This window comes from Hyperoodon ampullatus (genome assembly GCF_949752795.1).
Source record: "Hyperoodon ampullatus genome assembly, chromosome: 1".
Classification (NCBI taxonomy): domain Eukaryota; kingdom Metazoa; phylum Chordata; class Mammalia; order Artiodactyla; family Ziphiidae; genus Hyperoodon; species Hyperoodon ampullatus.
Genome location: NC_136914.1, coordinates 63,911,216 through 63,919,732, shown reverse-complemented (window position 1 = coordinate 63,919,732; position 8,517 = coordinate 63,911,216).

Sequence of the window (8,517 nt, the reverse complement as noted above, 5' to 3'; positions counted from 1 at the left end):
AGGAAGTGAGAGGTGGTGAGACCATGGTAAGGGCTGCACCCCGCCAGTCTACCCCCCCCATCTTTCTCCCACACAAGGAATCCTCATGTTCTGAGGTGACACAGAGTGGGCAGTGATTCTCGAAAGAGCGGGGCTAAAAGGCCATCTGTTCCTGAATTCATGAGCTGTGTAATTGCCTGCAGTGTTTCCACCACAGCTGGCCTGGTCAGACATCATGGCCTCTTGTCTCCTGACCCAGAGCTTCCTCAGCCCCACTGGGCCGACCACAGAGATCAAGTCCATCCCGGCCGGCCGCCTTGTCTAAGAAGGAAGCCACATGTGAGCATTCAGCTTCCTCACAGTTTCCAGGAGGCCCAACTCTGCCAGACTGAGATTGGAAAAATCAATTAGGAGTTCATAAATTACCACCCCGAAGCATTTTGAAACCATCTGAAGAGTTAATCAAACAAGTTAATGACATCAACACCATCTTAGAAGAAATATTAAATTACCTCTTTAAATGAAGTCATTTCTGTTTTTTAAATAAAAGGATTTTCTATTAATTCACATAATTGCCTCCTATTAACATACTTGCCAGAATCCAAAAGAAAAATGTATCTGTTAAACTTGGATTGTGTCTGATACATTAGGAATTAAATTATAGCAACAAAAAATTCCTAGGGTTTTTACAGCCAGGCTTTAATTTTTTTTAAATCCCACAACTTTTATTTCCTAGTTGGGATCGTTTTTGTAGATTTAAGATGAGTAAGGACAAGCATGACTTGCAGTAAATTAAAAATATGTATATGTATATATGTATACTGCTGCCAAATTCTGCCCCTCCACGTACCCTGGCAGTAGGTATTACTCTCCTAATAGAGTAATTTTCCCAACCACAATAACATTTGTACCCTCCCTCTTCTTTCAAGGCACATTCCAAACCCAACTTGGGTGGTGTCATGGAAAAAATGTGGTATGCACGCAACACACACTAACTTTCCCCCATGAGCCCAACGCATCAAGGAACGTAAATATGTGATATCCACAGATACAGAATACCTTCAAAGAAAGAGGACACCTTTTTAAAAGATTATATTATAAATGCTCTACTAGACCAAAAACTTGAAGAAGGCAGAGATCTCTCTGGCCCAGCCCATCCCTGGCGCTGAACAGAGGGATGTGGAGGCATGCGGGGACGGGCAGGGCCAGGCCGAACATCTGAGGTGAAGTAAAAAAAAACAAGGGAATTTCCTGGGTCCAGTGGTTAGGACTCTGTGCTTTCACTGCGGACGACTCGGGTTCAATCCCTGGTTGGGGAACTAAGATCCCACAGGCTGCACACGTGGCACGGTCAAACAAACAAACAAACAAAACAAGGCCACTTCCCATGCCCACTCATGACCCACCAGAGCACCCCTGATGTTGGCTGACTTAGCCTAAACCAAGACCAGGGTAAGGCAAGTCAAAGAGCCCCAAGGGATGGGGAGGGATGCTGCCCTCTTCATCTGAGGTCTGCCTCCAGTCAAAGGGGAAAGAATCTTCTTTCAGAGGTGGATTTACCCCAAAGCTTCAGAACCCCTTGCACCAGCCTCTTCTAAGGCCCTGCACCTATTTGTTTGTCTTTTTCTTAAAGAAATGGTATAAATTTCAGGAGCCATAAACCTTGACTCCCTTCTGGTTTCCCGGGAAGCACTGAGGGACTAGAATGACTTTGTGACACGACCTAGGCCAGGTTCTGCCACCAGAGGGCTCAAGGATGACACAGGCCTGCCTTTGGGGAGCTCACACTGACAGGGAGGGCACTCAGTGCCACATGTGATGTAAAGAACACCTGGTTAGGCCTTGTCCTGAAGGCCACCTTCCTGTGCCTCAGCCCGTAGGTTTAGGGTGCGCATCTACTACATCCAGAACAGTTCTCAAATACAACTTTCACAGGCTTTTTTTCCCCCTCCATATACTCAAGTAATATATGTTCAGCACAGAGATTTTTAGAAAAGATGGTTCCTTAAAAAAAAAAAGAATCACATATAATTTCATCATTCTAAAATAAACATAGAGCCAGTGTTAATATTTTGGTGACATGTATTTTTGTATAAGAACAGAATCAGACTGTCCATGCTGCTGCATAAACTTCTGGTCTCTTCTCTCTACCAGCACAAGCCTCTTCCCCTTTGATTTCTCAAACCCACCACGAACACAGCTGTCTGTCCTAACAATTTCACTGAAGGTTTGGGGTGACAAAGAGAGGGCTGACACTGCCAGGGGGCACTGCAAAGTTAGGCATTAGGATCACTTTTCTCAGGAGTCCCGTGGCTGTGTGCCCTGGATGCTCCTCACCTGGCTGTCTCTGGCCCCAAGCCCTCCCTTCGCCACTCCGCAGCAGGGTCCCTCACATCCCTTCCGGGGATGTTCTAGAGGCTTGGAACGCCCCTTGCTTTCTTGCACAGAACAATTTAGCTCTCTTTGTTCACTCCATCACTTTCTGAGTCATGCTTTAGGACTTACCTTTTCCCCAAGGAAAGGATCCTTAAATTGTGTTTTTTTTGTTAAGCAGGAGGCCTGTTCTGTGGCTCACACTCCTGGGCATGGCTGCCTGGCCAGTCTCTGCAGGCTCAAGGGGTCCACTGAGGGGTTTAAGTTTCCCACTCAAATGAATGATACATCTCTCCACTGGGCTTCTCCCATCTTCCACCTTAGAAAGCAAAATAATTCAGGTTGGGTTTTTGTTTGTTTGTTTTTAAAATCGCCTTTACCCCTCTTGTTACAGCTCCATTTTATTAAAGAAGAAAGCGAAGCTCAGGGAGGATAAGACGTGTAGATCTGAGTCCTCAGTTATTGCTGGGGCTCTGAGAGCAGAGAAGAGCCACAAGCCAGTGAATGTGGGGAGAGAGGGACAGAGAGGTAGAGGAGCCCCAGGAAAGAGCCAGGTCCTGGGAACACGTAAGATGGAGTGAGAAGTCACAAGCAGCTTCCAGCCCAGACTGTTCTATTTGGCCAGCATAGTTAAAAAAAATATAGACATGGTTATTTATTATAAAATAGGATTATTTATTAAAAGAATCCCAAAACAGAAGACAGGGAAAAAATCTCCCTGAGTCCTGCCACTTGCCCACAGTATTGACATTTTGCTGGGGTTTTTTTCTTTTTTCTAGTTAAAAACAAGAACAAAAATATACAAGTTTGTTTTTTTCTTAATTGAAGTATAGTTGATTTACAATGTTGGGTTAGTTTCAGGGGTACAGCACAGTGATTCAGTTATATACAAGAATATATATATATATTTTTTCTTTTCTTTTTCAGATTCTTTTCCCTTATAGATTATTACAAAATATTGAGTACAGTTCCCTGTGCTATACAGTAGGTCCTTGTTGGTTATCTATTTTATATATAGTAGTGTGTATGTGTTAATCCTAAATTCTGTAAGGGTTTTTTTTTTTTTTGTGGTATGTGGGCCTCTCACTGTTGTGGCCTCTCCCGTTGCGGAGCACAGGCTCCGGACGCACAGGCCCAGCGGCCATGGCTCACGGGCCCAGCCGCTCCGCGGCATGTGGGATCTTCCCAGACCGGGGCACGAACCCGTTTCCCCTGCATCGGCAGGCGGACTCTCAACCACTGCGCCACCAGGGAAGCCCTGTAAGGGTTTTTTTAATATAAAGTCAAATCATGGTGTCAAAACTATATTTTTGAATTCAGATTAAAGCCTTTCCTCACTGGGCAAGGGAAACCTTTAACCAAAACCTTTAACCAAACCAAACCTTTAACCAAACGAGCTATACCATTGAAAAGTCTGAAATGGAGTCAGGATAGGGATCCCTATTTTGATTATTCCTGGAAATAGCTCCTCAAAGGCAAGGGCACTGTTTCACAGAGGAAAATGGCACTCCATATCTTATGGGTCAAGTAACACTTGGCCCTGCATTCTCTGTCATCACAGTGTCTTTAAATGCTTTAAAATTAACAGTATCTTAGTTTGGGTTCCCTCAAAGGTGGACGCTGAGACCAGAGTTTGGGAACAAATTGTTTGTGAGGTGTTCCAGGAAGCAGGTAACTCCCTGACCAGCACAAAGACCAGAAAACAGCTTCAATCAGGGAAATACAGGGGCTTGAGTGAGGAAGCCTTTTGTGTAAGGGAGCTGTCCACTTATACCGCAGTGATCTCAGCTGAGGAATGTGACAGGACACGGATAGCCTCTGTTACAGCTGCCTACTGACTTAAAATTTTAAAATCAGCAGATTTCCCACAAAACTCTGGCTTTCTGACTTTTCATAAGACTATCCGACCATCTGGGCTTGCATTCCCACATGGAATGGCAAGATGCCACCCCCTTCAGTGGGGGCATTTGCTCTCTACTCTGCCACAGTCCCCACCACTCCCTGATGCCTCCTACCTGAGGCCAATAGTTAGGTTCTTGCTTGTTTGTTTTATTCTTTAACACCCAATGCACTTAACTCCTCTATGTTACCTGCCTGGCCCGTCCAGGAAGGAGCCTGAGTCTGCTATCCTTTGAGGAAGAGGTAGGCTGCTGCTGCACATATAGGCCACATAGCCTTCAAGTTGGCATTTGGTTTCCTGGGACCAAACCTTTAAATATGAAGCTGTAACAGGAACCTGGAGGCCTCTCTTGACAACCTGCCCAGCTCTCATTATGACATTTAGCCTGTGATTGATATTGTATGTGTCATCAAGACCTTGGCAGTTAATCTCTAGGTCGAATCTATGGAAACCAAACAGAACAGATTTGTCTTCCCCTTCCATTTTGGCTGTGATCTGGGAAACAGACACTCCCGGCCCTTCTGAGATTCAAAGATCTGGGAGCCATGCAGAGAGGGATGCACACAAGCCGCCTTCAGGATTTGGAAAGATTACAGGTCTGTGGTTTCTGGACGGCTCTGTGCTTTGTTCTCGTACCCCATCCAATCTGCATGCTGGAGGATAATAGATCCCAGAGCTCCCTCTGCGTGCCAAGCTGCTCTGGGTAGACCACACCACTTCCTCTTCTGTCTGGAAATCCAGCCGAGGCTTTCAGCACGGAGATGGGGATGGGGATGGCTCCTTCCACAGTATAATGAAGGAGGACCAGCCTCGGCAAGGGTGAGGTCAGTTTCAGTAATACAAGGAGGCGGGCAGAAGGTTCAGCATGCAGTTTCTCCAGTGTCTCCCTAAAATCCCTTCTTCTGAAGCCTCCTTTGGTGGCAGGCAGGGTTCAAAATGGCCCAAACCTCTAAATTTAGGTAAATGGTGCCCAGCTTTGACTCCCTTGGAAAGAAGAAGAGCTGGTGCCATAGACGGGCAGAACTCCAGACTTCTCAAAGTCAAGGCGCCTCAGGCCTGCAGCGGGGAGGGCGTGGCCACTCTCAGGAGACTGAGGTGTCTGGACTGGCTCTGCTGCAGAAGTTTCAGGCCATCCCTTAAAATAACACCTCCTTCGGCGACTGCAAATGCCAGCCGCCAGGCCCCAGAGTGAAGTTCGGGTCTAAGCAAGTCCCTGCTGCAGGGGACTGTCCATCCTGTATTCTGCTCCTCACTCACCTTCCCCCGCCTCCAAATTAGCCCAAGGCTCCGTCCTGCCTCATCAGCTCCAACTGAGCCCCTAGCACAGGCCCCCCAGTCTTGCTCGTTCACCCCGAGTCACTCCTTCTGTTCATTCACTAGGCCATCCCCTCATTCACCTTCTGAGCACCTCTTATGTGTCAGACACCGAGGCTGAAAACAACATGAAAGAGCATCTTCAAGGAGCCTTGGAATAAGGCTGTCCAGCCCTTCCCTCGTCCCAGTCCCACACCCTTACTCTGGGCTAAAGACCTGGGTCTGCACGTCAATGAGAAGAGGGAAAGCATATTGAGTACCCCTCCTACCCTTCTCTTGACTCAACAGCTCCTTGACTCTTTTTTTTCTTTTTCTTTTTTGGCTGCATCAGGTCTTAGTTGTGGCACGCAGGATCTTCATTGAGGTATGCGGGCTCTTGGTTAAGGCGCATGGGCTTCTCTCTAGGTGTGGCTCGCAGGCTCCAGGGCGCGTGGGCTCTGTAGTTTGCGGCACGCGGGCTCTCTAGTTGAGGCGCACGAGCTTGGTAGTCGTGGCGTGCGGGCTTAGTTGCCCCGCGGTATGTGGGATCTTAGTTCCCCAACCAGGGATCGAACCCGCGTCCCCCTGCATTGAGAGGCAGATTCTTTACCACTGGATCACCAGGGAAGTCCCAGCTCCTTGACTCTTGAACCACATTCTTGGGCAATTATTATCAAACTTTAGTGAGCAACAGACTCACCTGGGAATTTGTTAAAATACAGACTCCTAGGCACCACTCTGGCCTAGGGTGCAACCCAGGAATCTGTATTTTTAGCAAGTGCCAGATGATTCTGAGGGAGGTGGTCTTTAGATCACGCTTTGACAGACTCCAAAGAAGGGTGGGCCTCTGCAGCCCATGGCCCCCCCATACCTCAACTCAGGATTCTGCAGGAGGAAGTCACATTTGGCTTCCCCCAAAACACTGCTAGCCAGTGATCCTTTAATTCACCTACTGTGAACTTGGGAGAATCAAATTTCCCAAAGCGGTGGTTTCAGCCTTTTCCTGTTCTTTTAAAAAAAAATGTAATGGACAATTTCAAACACAAAGAGGAACAGAATGACTTGCAGCCATCATCCTTGGCAAATCCTGCCTCATCACACCTCCACCTATACCCCTCTCCCCGACACAATATATTATTGTATTTTCCAATAGTATTATTTTTGAAGCAAATCCCAGACATTATATCATTTCATCTGTGAACATTTTACTACGTATTTCCAAAAGATAAGGCCCTGAGGTATAATTTAACTGTCTTCTGAATCTCCTGCAAATTGGTTGCTAGATCTAGACTCTGAGGACTCTGATCAAAGATCCAGGTCTTCCTTTGGCGAGGCTCCTTTCGTGGTAGCGGTAGTGTGTTCCTCCATCAGAAGGCCTGTGACGTCTGACGTCTCTTATGCTGCCAGCAGTCAGTGCTCAGTGCCTACATCCATTAGCTCATCGGGTGTTGTAAAATGGTGCTTCCTTCCTTCTTTATTGAAGGTCTTCTATAAAAGAAAATTTCCCTCATCTACCCAGTAGTATAGTTTGCATCCAAAAGGAATGACAAATGCTAGATTCTTTCCCTTCCCTTTACTGGCCTGTCTTCATAATGAGCTGGCTCTCGAGCATCTTCCAAAAGTGAATAATTGTTTTGAGTATCATTATGATTTAAATGTTTGATGTGTTTCTACTAACTGCAGTTATTTTTATTATTCGTGATCCAATTTTCCCATTTTTGATAAGTGGGAGCCTCTTCAAGATGTGTTCTGGGTCTTTTTGATAGGACCCTAATGGTCTTTGAAGCTACTGGGGCTTTTCTACATTCTTCAAGTCCCCGGCCTGCCTCTCCTCACGCTGCATCCTCCACCCCAACCCCTGCCCTCTGGGCAACTATTTTTTTTCTCTGAAGACTTAAGACCGTGTGTTATAAGTACCCTCAATTTACAGTTTTCCTCATCTCCAAAATGGAGATAATCATGGTGCCTGCTTCTTAGGGTTGTTAAGAAGATTAAATGAGTTAATAATTGCAAAGCACTTGGAACAGTGCCTAGCACACAGTAAGTGCTACATGAGTATTTGTTACATAAATGAGTCATGTTCCCTCCCCATCACTCACCTGCGCTCACGTTTCTCAGTCACTCCACCCTTTCCCCCTTCCCTCCAGTCTTCCCGCACAGCATGATGAGTATAACCTCCCTTCCCAGGCTGCCTGAGTGTATCGGTCACTCAGCTCACGGAACACGTGGTGCCCAATTCCTCAATGAATTCAGTTCTTTGGGGACAATGGAAACTCTTCACCCATATTCTACCCGCAGAGCCTGACAAGCTCTGCAAATACACGTTCCAATCTGCAGACACAGCTTTCTAGCTTGGAACGTCTCTTCCAAACCCCAGGTGAGCTAGCACAACTGCCAGCCTCCTAGTGTGAGAGCAGCCAGCGTTGACTTCAACTTCCTAACAAGTTGACAAACCCTCACGCAGCCAAGTTTCCTTCCACCCCAAGACTTCCGAAGCCCCGGAATGTGTGTGGCTGCCCAGACCACACAGGCTCTGGATTTCCAGGTGTGCCCTTTCCACTGGATGACAGCTCTCTGCAGACTCTGAATACCACAGGCCTGGAATGGCAGGGACCTCCTGGGCCTTCTTATTCAGGTTCAAAATGGCCTGAGCCAGCAGACTCCAGTCATATAAAGGAAAGAACAGGCACCAAAAAAGGGGTTAAATCTAATAAAAGAAAGGTGGCAAAGGACAGGCAGCCTGCAGGGATTTCTTAGACATGAAGCCTGTTTGTGTCTGCAGCAAATGCCCATGTCAGAGGGTGCCCAGCATGCTTGCTTTGCAGGAGACTGGAATCTTGGGGAAGTGTTGTTTAACTGCTATCATGGCCTTCCCTATTGACCTCTGTGGCCTGGGAAGAGGAAGCAGGAGCATAACAGGCTGGGGAAATGCCTGCCAAATCTTCAGATCAGCTTATACCCTCCTCTTTTTT